This window comes from Triturus cristatus, chromosome 12, assembly GCF_964204655.1.
Source record: "Triturus cristatus chromosome 12, aTriCri1.1, whole genome shotgun sequence".
In the NCBI taxonomy this organism is placed as follows: Eukaryota; Metazoa; Chordata; class Amphibia; order Caudata; family Salamandridae; genus Triturus; species Triturus cristatus.
In genome coordinates this window covers 471,343,633-471,359,190 of record NC_140595.1, presented here as the reverse complement: position 1 = coordinate 471,359,190, position 15,558 = coordinate 471,343,633, and the positions used below count along the sequence as shown (strand labels likewise).

The following is a 15,558-nucleotide window of genomic DNA, read 5'->3' as shown; positions in this document are numbered from 1 at the left end:
GGCCGGGGGCCCCCCCGAGGCCTATCGTGGCCAAACTGTTTTACTACAGAGACCGGGATGCGATTCTGCAGGCCTCGCGGGTCCATGGCCCGGTTCGACATGAGAACTCATCCATTAACTTTTATCCGGACTTTACTCAACTTGTCCAGAAACAGCGGATGGGATTCCAGGGGGTGAAACGTCGTTTGCGTGAGCTGGGCCTAAAGTACTCTATGCTCTACCCTGCCAAACTCCGAGTGGAACATGAGGATCGGACTGCCTTCTTTGACTCTCCTGTGGCCGTGAGTGACTGGTTGGACTCGCTGCCGGACAGAGGTGGCCGTCCCGGGCCCTCTGCGGGTGCCAGCGGTGACGGGTCCCCTTTGGAGTGACTCTTGGTCCTTGATTTTGCCAATTTGCACTGCTCAGCTGGGTTGTACTTCTTTGGTTCAGTGTGTTTTGCTAGTACCTGTATGGGGGGCGGGCGGGGACGGGTCCCTTTCCTCCTCCGGGGTCTTTTTGTAGACTGGGGTTAGTTGGGCGACAGGCGCACTGCAATTTGGGGGGGTTTTTTGGCCCGCAGGGGTGCAGGGTGGGGGGAGTTGGGTGTTGGGGGGGGTGGGGGGGAAGGAGGGGTTGTTTTGTAGTGTGGTTTTTGTTTGCAGGGCGAGGTATTGATTTTCTGCCACCTTTGGGACTTGTGCTACTTGCGGGGGGACCTCTGATCTACTGGAGGGGATGGGGGGGGACGGGTTGAAGCTGATGTCATGGAACGTCAATGGGTTGGGGGACCGTATCAAACGGGGTGTAGTTCTGCAGTATTTGCGTCGTCTGACTCCTGATGTGGTGTTTATCCAGGAGACGCATTTGGTTGGCAATGTCTGCCATGCAATGAACAGGGGGGGATACCGCCTCGTGGCTCACTCTGGTTTCACAACTGGCTCCAGGGGGGTGGGCATTCTCCTGCGATCCTCACTTCCGTTGGAGATCACGAGGGTGGTCTCAGATGACAGAGGGCGTTATGTTTGTCTGACTGGGAGGTGGGAGGGGCATCCCCTTGCCCTGGTCTCAATTTACGTCCCACCGGGCCTCCAGAACTCCACCTTCGCGGACTTGGGTCGAATGCTGCTTGAACTTCCGGATGGCCTTTTACTTATGGGCGGGGATTTTAACTCGGTGGTTTCGGGTGACCTGGATCGTCACCCACCCAGGGCCCTCCCCGCTGCCCAGGCTTGGCTAGGTGGTCTGTTGGAGACCTTCGGCCTGGTGGATAGTTGGCGATTAATGCATCCGACCCAATGTCAATACACCTTTCACTCTGGGGCACATGGGAGTCTTTCTAGGTTAGACTATTTCCTTATGCCCGCGGCGCAGACGGGTCGAATTCGAGAGGTCAGGCACCTGGCGAGGGGTATCTCCGATCATTCCCCGCTGTGGCTTCTCTTTGACACCGAGTGGCGGTCTGCAGGGCGGATCGCTCCCATTAACCCGTGGTACCTGCGAGACCCTACGACCCGCGAGAGTCTGGTTAAGGCTATGGACCAATACTTTCTTGAAAACGAGGGGTCTGTGTTGTCTGCAATGTCCCTGTGGGAAGCCTTTAAAACCGTAATCCGCGGACACGCCCTCTCCCAGATAGTGGTGGCTAAGAAGCTCAGGAGTGAGGCGGTGGTGAAGCTGGAGACTGACATCTCGGGGCTGGAGTCGGCCTTGGAGGCGGGTGTCACTCCGGACGGGCTCCATGCCCTCAGCCTGAAACAGTTTGAATACAGATCTCTTGTCACCGACGCTGCCAAAACTATGTATAGAGAGCAGCAGGGTCGGTTGTATGATGCCGGAGACAAGGCGGGAAAGCTGATTGCGTGGCTGGACAAGAAGGAGAGAGTGAATCGTGTGGTCCCGGAGTTGCGTGTCTCGGATGGAGTGTGTGTGACTGAGCCTGGTGAGATTGTGGAATGTTTTGCCGACCACCTCCGGACTGTGTACTCCCCGGTGACTGATAGGGATGAGGAAGATTCTCGCCTTCTCCTGAGGGACATTGCTTTGCCTGGCCTTTCTGCCGAGGACCGTGAGCAGCTGGACGCTCCCTTGTCGGTAGATGAAATCGCGACTGCGATTCGGTCCCTTCGCTCGGGCAAGGCCATGGGTCCCAACGGTCTACCTATCGAATTGTATAAGTTGCGCCCGGATAAACTAGCGCCCTTCCTCCGTCGTATGTTTCAGGAGTCCCTTGAGGCCGGTTCCCTTCCGGTCGACCAGCGACTGGCCACGATAGTCGTGATCCCCAAGGAAGGTAAGCCACGGGACCGCTGTGCCTCTTACAGGCCTATCTCACTGCTAAATGCAGAGCCTAAAATCCTGGCTAAAGTCCTTGCCAATCGTTTGTTGAGCGTCATCTGCGATCTGATTCATCCTGATCAATGCGGCTTCATCCCACATCGCAACACCGCCCTCAACTTGCGGCGTCTCCATGGCGCCCTCGCCAGGGCAGAGTACCTCTCCGAACCGGCCGTGCTGGTTTCTTTAGATGCCACGATGGCCTTTGACACCATCGAGTGGCCATTCCTCTGGGCTGTCTTGACCAAATTCGGCTTTGGGGAGGGATTTCTTGGCTGGGTGAAGCTTCTCTACACGGGACCCATGGCTCAGGTGGTGGTTAATGGGCGGGTCTCTCGGCCCTTCGCTCTCGGTAGGGGTACGAGGCAGGGGTGCCCGTTGTCCCCTCTGCTCTTTGCTCTCGCCCTGGAGCCACTCGCCGCTTGGCTCCGCTGGGAGCCCTCGATCAGGGGGATCCGGTGGGCCCCCGGCTTTGAGGATCGGGTCTCGTTATATGCTGACGATATCCTCCTGTATCTTACCTCGCCGCGGCAGTCGCTTAACGTTCTCTTCGATGTTCTGACTTCCTACGGGAGAAATTCGGGTCTCACGATTAACTGGTCTAAATCCTGTGTCTATCCTATCTCCGGTGGCCCCCCTCTCCTGCCGCCTCGGCTTCCGATCCAAATATCTCTGTCCGGCTTTAAATACCTGGGGATACACATCTCGTTGGACCCGGTAGCTCGCTATGAGCACAATCTCCTGCTTCCACTTCGGCGTTTGAGGGAAGACACGGCTCGGTGGTGTAGGCTGCCCCTGTCCCCACTGGGTCGGGCCGCATTGTTTAAAATGATGTCCCTTCCCAGGTTCCTCTATGCACTTCAGAACTCCTTCGACATCATTCCAGTGGCCTACTTTCGGGAAGTAGAGAGCCTGCAGAGGAGACTGGTGTGGGACGGACGGGCGCGTATCGCCCTGGCCAAACTCACTCTCCCCTGGTACGACGGGGGCATCGCGCTTCCCGACATTCGCAGGTATTATTGGGCCTCACAGCTATCAGCCATTAACCATGCCACGTATGCGCCTGGCTTGAACCCGGCGTATGAGATGGATAAATTCCTGCTTCCCGGCGGTAACTATAACAGGGCGCTTTACTCCCGCTCGGCTGGACGGACCCTGACGGGCCCCACTAAGATCGCGGTACGGATTTGGAAGGCGGCCAATGTAGCCATGGGCTGGAGTGAGCGACTAACATGCGCTACTCCTTTATTTGCCTCCGACCGACTGGGAAGCCTCTGGACAACGAAGGGGTTTGACCGTTGGGACACGATTGGCATCAGTAGAGTGGGAGACTTATGGATGAAGGGCGCGGTTAAGACCTTCGCGGCGCTCCAGAGCGAATACGAACTCACGGAAAAGGAGTTCTTCCGATACGCCCAGGTTCGGCATGCCCTGCTCTCTGTCTTTGGGGAGGGGACCAAGATCCCGGCCTCTTCGCCCCTCGAGGACCGCATACTTGATGGTCATGTTCCCGACAGTACTATCTCCTTAATCTATAAAAAACTCATTAATAATCGGGCTGACCTATTGGTGCGCCTTCGGGAGACGTGGACGGGGGACGGGGTGGAATTAGACGACGAGGACTGGCAGTCCGCACTATCGTCCCCCAAGGAAGTCGCCATTCCAGCCCGTCTCCGCCTGGTCCAGTTAAAGATTCTCCACCGGGTGTATGTGACGGGCCCCCGTCTGGTCTCGATGGGATTCTCGGAAGATGGGCTCTGCAAGCGGGGGTGTGGGCTCAGTGCCACCTTTCTCCATATCCTTTGGGAGTGCCGGGAGGTGGCGGAATACTGGCGTCGGGTTCATGGGGTCATGGGACAAGTCACCGGGGTGGCGCTGCTGCCGGAGGTGCGTCGCTGTGTCTTGAATGTGTGGGAGCCCAATGATTATAACGCGGCGCAGACTCGGTGGGCGGCCCTGGGCTACATGATTGCTAAGAGGGATATAGCGCAGCTTTGGGGCTCCCAGCGGCCACCCACCGTGTCAGTATGGAAGGAAAACATGGACTGGTGTATGTTCAGGGAGAAGACTGTATATGTGGCCCGCGGTAAACCCGGGGCATGGGGTAGAATTTGGGGGCAATGGAACGTGTATCGTGGGGGTATCTGTACGCCCCCCCTAGTGGACACCGATATTGCCTTGTCCCCCTGACCCTTGATGGTTCCTTGCAACTGATTGTAATAATCGAATATAGATGTTCCTTTCCCGTTACCCCCCCCCGATCTTTCAGTACTCCCTCCTGTTGATAGCTAATTGAAGGTTTGGAGTAAAAGTCCCCCGGATGTAGCCTGACCCACGCTTTTTGCTCGTATGCCTCGCCTTTTGTTTTTTGTTGTTATTTATGTTAAATGTATGTCTCCTGCTTCTCTCGAGCTATCCTGAGCCATTTACGGGGCTGGGCCCTAGGTGTCGCCTACTGCTTTAACTAATGTACGATCCTTTCTGAGTCTAGCGGCCGGCCCTGGTGGTTGTAGGCCCATGCTTGTAACTGATTTATTGTATAATAAAAAATTTTGGAAAAAAAAAAAAAAAAAAGCGCCACACGTGCTAAACGCCATCAACTCAGCTTTCAGTTTTCTTCTAAGCATGCCTCCATTAAATTTAGGTAAAAAGTAAGTTAAACCTTTCAAATTAAATTGATCATCACAATAAATGCAGTGGTTAACCAGCTCTGAGCTTCCCCCCCTAAAAACACTCCTGTATTTGCAGTACTTTTTTGACTGACTAACAAAATTCACCAAGCATTTGGAACACACGAGAAGCCGCACCAGGATAGTATCAACACTACAGATGTAGACCATCCGTTCAAGACAAACTACCTCTATCCAACGAGAAATATTGTATTAGATTCGAACAAATGGAATCAGTATGAGATAACTACCATGTGCTAATGTTAGCGATTGGACGGCAAATCCATTGAATTGGGCTATGTTCTCTTCATCACTTATCCTGGAGCATTTTAACACTAATTTCACTGTTGCCAGGACGGGCTGGGAATTTGGGGTGTGGAGGAGAGAGGGTTGACTGACACTTAGGCATGTGTTTCATCAGGGCTCAACCTTCAAAATATGCCAAATAATGTTTAAGCTAAATAAACAGGAAAGTTTATAGTATTATCAAGCAAGAGATTGGGGACTACGCCCAATGAACAGAAGTAATACTAACAGAAACTTAAGAGACTTTGAAAAGCTAATCAAAACACACAGCAGCTACAAGAGCTCAATAATCATCCCCTATACGACTATTTTAGAAGTAAAGAAGCACAATTTACTTACCGTCGGTAACGATATATCTGTAAGCAACATTAGTAGTGACAGATTCCTTACCTCAGGATAACCCCCAGGCGTCAGATTGGATCCGGAAAGTTTTCGTCAGCAGTACCCCTGTGCGTCGGTAGGCGTCGTCGTCGTGTGTCTATGCATGAGTCGTTGGCGCTGGGATGACGTCGCTGGAGCTACTTAGTCGCGCCCACACGCGCAAACGTCAGTTCTGTACACGACTTCCAGCACCAGGAACGCAGAGCCATGCAAAAAGCTGACCACTGGTGCCATGAAACTAAAGCCCTGAAAGGGATGACCTTAACCCTAGAAATCAGTTCGCAGAACGGGGAGGATGGGTGGGGCGGTAAGGAATTTATCACTACTAATGTTTCTTACAGATATATCGTTACCGAAGGTAAGTAACTTGTGCTTCTGAAAGAAACACATAGTGATAGATTCCTTACCTTAGAATAGATACCCCAGCAATACCAACCCCGGTGGAGAATCTGCGAACCAAGATCACACCAGAAAATCCTGGTGAACAGAACGGCCAAAGAAGCCGTCTCTCCGGACTTGGCTGTTCAGGCAGTAATGCTTGGTAAAAGTGCGCAGCGAGGCCCACGTAGCTGCCTGACAGATGTCATGCAAGGGAACTCCCTGTCCCAAAGCAGTAGTGCCTGTTGTCGCCCTGGTAGAAGGGGCACACAGCCCCACCGGAGGCTCCTTTTCAGCCAAAGAATAACAAGCCTTTATGCACAGAACGACCCACCGAGAGATGGTCCACTTGTGCACGGCCCGACCTTTCTTGGCGCCCACGTAGCCAACAAAGAGCTGGTCATCCACCTGGAAGTGTTGTGTGCGGTTCGGGTAGAATGAGAGCGCACGTTTTGGGTCCAGACGGTGGAGCCTCTCTTCCTCTTGAGGGATGCGGAAAGAAGGTAAGCAAAGTGATGATCTGCCCGTTATGAAAGGCAGTGACAACCTTCGGCAGAAAAGATAAACGAGTTCTTAAAACGACTTTGTCCGAATGGACAGAGAGAGAAGGAGGTTTAGACGAATGAGCCTGGAGCTCACTCATTCTTCTGGCAGAGGTGATGGCCACCAGGAAAGCTGTCTTTAAAGTGAGAAGACGAAGAGGAAGGTTGTGAAGTGGCTCAAAGTGAGCACACATCAGATATGTCAGAACCAGATTCAAGTCCCACTGAGGCATTATGAATGGAACAGGAGGGAAAAGATGAGTAATGCTTTTCAATAATCTATTTACGACCGGGGACTTGAAAAGGGAAGGTTGATCTGGAAGCCATAAAAAGGCTGAAATGGCTAAAAGATAGCCCTTGATAGTGCCCAGAGCAGAGCCCTGCTGGGCCAAAGAAAGGAGGAATAGAAGGACCTCTGAAAGAGGAGTAGAAAGGGGATCCACAGCCTTTGCTGTGCACCATGCCACAAAATTATTCCACCTGCAGGCGTATACCGTCTTAGTGGAGGGACGCCTGGCTGTCAAGATTACATCACAAACTTCAGGAGGCAGGTCAAAAGATGTCAACTGCCGCCGCTCAATCTCCACGCACGGAGGTGAAGGCTAGACCGGTTCGAGTGGAGGACCGTCCCCTGCTGTTGCGACAGAAGCTCCTCCGAAGAGGCAGTCGGATCGGGGGATCGATAGCCATGCTGAGTAGCTTGGGATACCATACTCTTGGAGCCCAGTCCGGACCCACAAGAATGACTTGGGCCCGGTCGCGCTTGATCTTCTTCAGCACTATGGGTAGAAGTGGTATAGGCGGAAAGGCGTATAGTAGACCGCAACTCCACTCGTGACTAAAAGCGTCGCCTAGCAAGTGCCGCCTTGGAAATTCCAACGTGCAGAACTGATGACATTGCGCATTCTCTTCGGTGGCAAATAGATCTAACCAAGGCTCTCCCCACTGCTGAAAGAGACCTTGCGCCACGTCCGAGTTCAGACGCCATTCGTGATCCATCATGCACCGGCAGCTGAGTTTGTCCGCCCTGGCGTTCAGAGAACCTGGTATCATCTAGCCATCCCTTGAGGACATGTACATTAACACAGTCTAGGTGTCCAATTATTGTCACAATTCCACATTCAATTTAAAAACAATTGACATTTATTTTATATGAAAACATATATTTCATCCTATTTAAAAATAAATTAATAATAGTCCCTGTTGCGCGCTGATCTACACAGTGGATCTTATCCACAAAACATATAGTAAATTGAAAATACACACAAAAGAGCATGAGACAGAATTACATTTCTTGCATAATCATAAAAAGGTCAAAGGATCAAATAAAATCCAATACACTACCCCGATATGAGCCCGCATAACAGAGAAAACACAACATAAAAAGACACTACACTTTGTCATATGCTACACATCCAATTAAACAACTCTGGGAATTGACCACTTATGAAACAAACTTATTTATCTCAACAAGTGGATATCCGTTGCTTTGGATTGTGTTTATCCTATGCGTCGACGCGTTTCGATGGGCTGTCTTTGTGCCGCTATCTTTGTCAAGACCAGTGATAGGTGTTTTCTCACATTCAGTGTTCAATTATAGATTCCTGTCTCAAGAAAAAAATATAATTATATATTGGTCAATTATCCAATATGAGCCTAATTCCTGATTTTTTATTTTTAATCTTTGAATTTTCCAGACTGGCCCAATTCTTGCCCTTATGTCTTTGTTTCTGTCTGGGTCCCTCGGTGCCTAAAAGTTTTGTCTTAAGCTACCTCACGTTTGTTCTAGGAGCCTGATTTGCTATTTACAAGTTACTCCTTTTATCCCTCAGAGTTCTTATTTTTTGATCTATATATTTTAAATGTTCTCACCTTAATGCGTTCTTCCTTCTTTTATCCTTTTTAGTGCGACCCGCTATCGATAAATGGGCAATACCTCTTGTTTATCCGGGATTAGATAGTCTATTTTACATTTTCTCAACTACACTACTTTAACCCGTAGGTACATCAATTCTTTGCTACCTTTCAGTTGTGTGGTCTACATGTTCTCACCTTTATTCGTTTTCACTCGATTTTTTACTACGGCTTGTAATGGGATGTTGGACACTATTTCTTGTTCATGGGGTTCAGTTGTCCCGGCTGCTGTTGTCACTTTTTCATGATCTGTAATGCATGCATGTTTGGGTCATTTCGGTTCTATATACGACCTTCCCCACTACCCTCGTTTATCCCTGAACTCATTCAATCCATTACTACCTTTTAGTTGGTACTATTGTGTGGCCCGCATGTTGTCCCTTTGATTTCAATCTGTGGTGACGGGCTCAAATGAGACCTATGTGAGGACCGCAAATGGATGAGAGTTTTTAAGTTATGTGGACCACTGGCTAGGTTTTTAATAAGGCCAACGGTTCCCCTAATGAATTACAGCGAAAACAAATTTTTTTTCGCAACCCATTTTTCCTTTTTTGTTGCTCTTACCTCTAATCTGCAGGCTATTTCGTCCATGCGGGGATAATTCCTTCGTACTATTTCCGCTGTTTACTCATGCTGTCTTCTATTTGTTCTACGAGACTAGTTGCCTTATTGGTCAACGCTATCATGTGACCTCTCTTGAGCCAATGCTGTTGCCTCTCTCCTGAGGCTTGTTTTCTTTGCATGTTATATACCTGCTGATAAGCGGATGCAAACGTATTGCCTTGAAGAACAAGTTACTTACCTTCGGTAACGATGTATCTGTAAGAGACATTAGTTAGTTAGATTCCTCACCTTAGAATATCCCCAGGCGTCAGACTGGATCCAGAAGATTTTTCGTCAGCAATACCCCTTGCGCGTCGCTAGGCGTCGTCTGCGGCTCCGCGTCCGTCGCCGGCGTCGTGCGCCGGGATGACGGCGTCGGAGTACTTAGACGCCGCCCTCGCGCGCTGACGTCAGTTCTTGTACATAGCTTTCCGCGCCAGGAACGCAGAGCCATGCAAAGACCGACACTGGTGCCAAAAATAAAATCTAGGGGCCTGAAAAGGATAACCTTAACCCTAGATGTCAGTGCGCAGAACGGGGAGGATGGGTGGGTCGGTGAGGAATCTAACTAACTAATGTTTCTTACAGATACATCGTTACCGAAGGTAAGTAACTTGTTCATCTGAAAGAAACACGTTAGTTAGATTCCTCACCTTAGAATAGATACCCAAGCAATACCATCCCCGGTGGTGGGTCTGCGAACCAAGATCACACCATAAAGTCCTGGAGGACAGAACGGCCAAAGAAGCCATCCCTCCGGACTTGGTTGTCAAGGCAATAATGCCTGGCAAACGTGTGTAGCGAAGCCCAGTTCACCGCCTGACAGATGTCCTGCAAAGGGACACCCCGTCCCAAAGCAGTAGTAGACGCTGTGGCCCGAGTAGAATGGGCGCGCAGCCCAACAGGAGGGTCCTTTTTTGCCAAGGAATAACAAATTTTGATGCACAAAACGACCCACCGAGAGATGGTCCGTTTGTGCACAGCTCTCCCCTTCTTAGCACCCACGTATCCAACGAAAAGTTGGTCGTCCACCCGGAACTGCTTTGTGCGGTCCAGATAAAAGGAGAGCGCACGTTTTGGGTCCAGACGGTGGAGCCTCTCTTCCTCTTTGGAAGGATGCGGAGGCGGAAAGAAGGTGGGCAAGGTGACAGACTGCCCAAGATGAAATGGAGTCACCACTTTCGGAAGAAAGGAGGGACGAGGCCGAAGGACAACCTTGTCCGGATGAACAGAGAGAAAAGGAGGCTTTGAAGATAAAGCCTGGAGCTCACTCACCCGTCTAGCCGAGGTGATGGCTACCAGAAAAGCAGTCTTAAGCGTCAGCAGACGAAGAGGACAATTATGAAGAGGCTCAAAGGGAGCACACATTAGAAATGTGAGAACAAGATTCAAGTCCCACTGAGGCATTACAAAACGGACAGGAGGGAACGTGTGAGTAATGCCTTTTAGAAAGCGTGTAACTACAGGGGACTTGAAAAGAGAAGGCTGATCAGGAAGCCGCAAGAAGGCAGAGATGGCAGCAAGATAACCTTTCAAGGTGCCCAGGGCAGAGCCCTGCCGGGCCAAAGAAAGAAGAAACAGTAGAACCTCAGAAAGAGGGGCGGAAAGGGGATCCACAGCCTTTGCTGTGCACCATGCCACAAATTTGTTCCACCGGCAGGCGTATACCGTCTTTGTGGAGGGACGCCTGGCTGCCAGAATGATATCACAGACTTCAGGAGGCAAGTCAAATGGCATCAACTGCCGCCGCTCAATCTCCACGCATGGAGGTGGAGGCTGGACAGGTTCGGGTGGAGGACCGTCCCCTGCTGCTGCGACAGAAGATCCTCCCGAAGGGGCAGACGTATCGGAGGATCGGTCAACATACTGAGTAGCTCTGGATACCAGTACCTTCGTGCCCAATCCGGAGCCACCAAGATGACTTGGGCCCGGTCGTGCCTGATCTTCTTCAGCACTCTGGGCAGAAGTGGTATAGGCGGAAAGGCGTACAACAGACCGCAACTCCACTCGTGACGAAAAGCGTCGCCGAGCGAGTGCCGCCTTGGAAATTTCAACGCGCAGAACTGCTGACATTGCGCGTTCTCTTCGGTGGCGAATAGATCTAACCAAGGCTCTCCCCACTGCTGAAAGAGACCTTGCGCCACTTCGGAGTTCAGACGCCATTCGTGATCCATCATGCACCGGCGGCTGAGTTCGTCTGCTATGGCGTTCAGAGAGCCCGCCAGATGTTGAACCACTAGGGTGACGCCCTGGTGTTCCAGCCACGTCCAGAGGCGCAGAGCCTCCTGACAAAGGGTCCACGACCCCACCCCGCCCTGTTTGTTGCAATACCACATGGCGGTGGTGTTGTCTGTGAACACCTGCACGACACTTCCCCTGACAGAGGGAAGGAAGGCTTTCAGTGCAAGTCGGATAGCTCTCAACTCCAACAGGTTGATGTGGAGACGAGACTCCGCCGGAGACCAGAGGCCTCTGATCTCCGCCTCTCCCATATGGCCACCCCATCCCAGGAGGGACGCATCCGTCACTACGACATGCTCCGGTTGGGGAAGGGAGAGGCTCTTGCCCTTGACCCAATCGCGGTCCGTGAGCCACCACTGCAACTGCCGTACAGTGCCCTCCGAGATCAAGACATGGTCGGACAGGTTGCCGTGATGCTGGGCCCACTGAAACTTCAGGTCCCACTGCAGAGCCCGCATGCGCCGCCTGGCGTGATGCACTAGTAGGATGCAGGAGGCCATCAGCCCCAGAAGCCGCAACACTAGCCTGACCGAAACCTAGGATAGAGGCCGAAAGATGGGAATCAGGGCCTGAATATCCCGGACCCGCTGTTCCGGCGGATAGACCCGGAACTGCGCCGAATCGAGAACCGCTCCGATGAAGAGGAGCTTCTGAGAGGGACTCAAGTGTGACTTCGGCACGTTGATGGAAAATCCCAGCAAATGCAGGAGATCCGCCGTAGTCTGGAGGTGGGAGACGACTGTCTGGGGCGAGCCCGCCTTCAACAACCAGTCGTCGAGATAGGGGAAGACTGGAACCCCTGATCTGCGCAGATGAGCTGCGACCACCGCCATCACTTTCGTGAACACCCGAGGGGCACTGGTAAGGCCGAAGGGGAGCACGGTGAACTGAAAGGTGGGCCAGCAGGACGGGGATGTGGAAATATGCGTCCTGCAAGTCCAACGCTACCATCCAGTCTCCAGGGTCTAGGGCAGCTAGAACCTGAGCCAAAGTTAACATCTTGAACCTTTCCTTCCGGAGGAAGGCATTGACGTTCCGGAGGTCCAAGATAGGGCGTAGGCCCCCTTTGCCCTTCTTGGGAACCAGAAAGTAGTGGGAATAACAACCACGACCTACTTCTGGGCTCGGAACGCGCTCGACGGCCCCCTTGGCCAAGAGGGCCGAAACTTCCTCGTGGAGAAGATTCAAATGATCCCCCGAGATACGGTGGTGCTGCGGTGGCATGGCTGGAGGGGTCGTCTCGAAGGGGAGGGAGTAGCCCCTTCGGACGATTTGCAGCACCCACCTGTCCGATGTGATGGACCGCCAGTGGAGCAGGTGATGGCGAACTCTGCCGCCCACTGGCGTGGAATGGGCCTGAAAGCTCGGACTAGGAAGGCTTTGAGGCGGATGCTGCCGGGGTGGATGTGGGCTGACCGCGTCGTCCTACAGAACCGCCTCGGCGGAAACCACGTCCGCGACCGCGCGCAGGTTGGTTCTGCGGCTGGTGGCTAGGCGCACGTGAGGAGGCACCCCTTCCTTGGCCACAAAAGAGGCGAAAGGCGGAAGTTTGCGACCGCGGGGCCGAGAGGCCCAAGGACTTGGCCGTAGCCCGGGAGTCCTTAAAGCGATTCAGCGCACTGTCCGCTTTCTCGCCGAAAAGGCGAGTGCCATCAAAGGGCATGTCCATGAGGGCGCTCTGGACATCGCCCGAAAAGGATGTGGACCGCAGCCAGGCGTGACGTCTGAGCGCCACTGAGGTAGAAATCGCCCTACCCAGCGAGTCCTCAGTGTCAAGCCCACATCGGATAGCATGTCGCGCTGCATCCCTCCCATCGGCCAGAGCCTGGGTAAGTCGTGTCTGGACCTCCTCCGGACACAGGGGCAGCACGTCCTCCACCGTATCCCACAGAGAGTGGGAATAACGGTCCAAGAGGCAGGCGGTGTTCAAAGACCGCAGACCCAAGCTAAGGGAGGAGAACAGCTTTTTGCCGAACTGTTCCAGCCTCTTGGAATCCCGGTCCGGCGGTGCGGTCGGGAAGGAGGATTGGGAGGTAGAAGCCTGGATAACCAGGCTCTCGGGGGTAGGGTGTTGGGACAGAAAACTGGGGTCGCCCGGAGCAGGTCGGTGGCGCCTGGCGACGTTCCTATCCACAGGAGGAACTGTGGAGGGCTTGGACCAGGTGCCCTGCAGAACGTCAGTGAGGGCCTCATTGAATGGCAGCAGAGGCTCAGTGGAGCTTGCTGCAGACTGAAGCACCTCAGTGAGGACGTTAGTCCTCACAGCCACGGCAGGTAGCTCGAGCCCAAGGGCTGCGGCCGCCTTGCGCAGCACCACAGAGAAAGCAGCACCCTCCTCCGAAGCCACAGTCGGAGGAGAGATGAATCCAGTGTCCGGAGAGGTATCCAGACCACTGGCCTCCCCCAGTTCATCTGCCCAGTCCTGTGACAGTTGAGCCTGAGCGGCCATAGGATCCTCGGATCCCTCCCATTCGCCCCCATCATCCGATTCCTGGTATGCAGGAGGAAGGATCGGAGCCGGGCGATAGACAAAATGTGTCTCCAGCGGCGCCGAACGCGGCGGCCATCGACGCCGTATCGGCGCCGGGCCCGGACCGGGGCTCGACGTCGAGCGGAGTCGGCGTCGGAGGTGGTACCGGTGTCGACGCTGGCGGAGGAGGCGTGACGAGGTCGACCGGCGTCGGCGGGGACTCGGGAACGGGTCCCTCGGGCTCTTGCGGCGTCGAGGCCGGAGCCGTCGACGGCACCGGGGCCGAAGCCGCCGGCAGGCAAGGTTGCCCAGTCGGGTCCGCGGGGCCCGAAGGCGCGCCAGCGGGCGTCGACGGCGGAGCCAGGTTCCTCATGGCCGAGAGGAAGGCACTGACTTCCGCCGGCGTCGCGTCAGTCCCAGGGACCGGTGGGTATGTGGACTTGCGCGGCGCCTGCGGCTCCGCCGGAGCCGCGGGGGTGGAACCACCCTGACCCTCGGCCGAGTCGCGCGACCGGCAAGGGGAGTCCGAAGAGCGGTGTTGCCTCTTGGACTTCTTGGAGTGCTTCGACTTACCCGAAGACTTGGATCCCGACGACCGATGATGACGTCGGCTGCGGCTCCGCGACCGATCCTTGGACCTCCTCCTGGACCGGGATCGAGAGGGGCGCGGAGCCGAGTGGCGAATCTCGAGAAGCTTACGGGACCGCTCCCGTCTAGCCTTCGAGGTCAGGGCCTTGCAGTCCGAACACGACGCCGCGTCGTGGTCGAGGCCCAAGCAGTAAAGGCACCGGCGGTGATGGTCCGTAACCGACATCAAGCGGCTACAGTCAGCACAGGCTTTAAAACCAGGCATCCTACCGGCACCGGAGTCGAGACAAGATCAAAAAGGATCGAAAAAGTTAGTCAAAAAGTGACTAAAGGGGTAGCTCTCCCGGATCTGCGCTTACTGGCGCGGAAAAAAGAAGAACTGACGTCAGCGCGCGAGGGTGGCGTCTAAGTACTCCGACGACGTCATTCCGGCGCACGACGCCGACGACGGACGCGGAGCCGCAGACGACGCCTAGCGACGCGCAAGGGGTATTGCTGACGAAAAATCTTCCGGATCCAGTCTGACGCCTGGGGATATTCTAAGGTGAGGAATCTAACTAACGTGCTTCTTTCAGATGTTATATTGCTAAGCTCAATCCTATTGGTGCTACTATAACCATAGCCTTCTAGTGGCTTTTCTTTACGCGTTTTTTTGAAAAAGAAGTTTCAATTGAAAACTTTACGCGTTTGTTCTGCAATTTGCTTATAGGTACAGAATTCTACTTTTTACTGTAAAGTTTTATCGTTCAATGCACGAACATTAGTCTTTATTGTTATCACGCTAGCATTTGCATCATTCTGTTCCACTCTACCTCCTAATCTAAAGCGGGTTCAAGTTGTGTTCTTTAAGGTCGTGACTACTATATCTCCCAGCGATTTTAGAATATGAAACGACTATTTCAGTATTTTATTTGTATATAAGAGAGAGGAGATGGAAAACTATCCCTCCCTGTGTTTGAAAAACCGGGCTTCCTAACTTAGTCGGGGACCTCCCAGTAATGCATAATGGTTGGGCCAGCTGTATTAGAGGCAACACAAAATCCGGTATGCGAGTCAGATGGTATCAGAGACTCCAAAGGCTTAAAGATTCAAGAGAAATCTCTGAGTCACATCACTACGCAGTCCCTATAATCAGACTGTCTGTGCCTAC

The 15,558-nt window shown here is 53.2% G+C and overlaps 2 protein-coding genes across 4 annotated transcripts in view; one reads left to right on the top strand and one right to left on the bottom strand.

The window, feature by feature from the left end:
* The window catches only part of TDRD12 (tudor domain containing 12), a 3,486,095-nt gene that overhangs the window by 307,034 nt on the left and 3,163,503 nt on the right, over positions 1-15,558 (bottom strand). Inside the window, exon 34 of one of the 3 annotated variants that reach the window (XM_085639448.1) lies at positions 8,075-8,196. The exons of the other annotated variants lie outside the window; for them this stretch is intronic. The gene's annotated coding sequence lies outside the window, so the exon portion shown is untranslated. Of the gene's footprint in view, positions 1-8,074; positions 8,197-15,558 lie in introns of those variants that run through there. 3 annotated transcript variants of the gene reach the window in all.
* The window catches only part of SLC7A9 (solute carrier family 7 member 9), a 715,482-nt gene that overhangs the window by 695,187 nt on the left and 4,737 nt on the right, over positions 1-15,558 (top strand). The gene's annotated exons all lie outside the window — the stretch shown is intronic.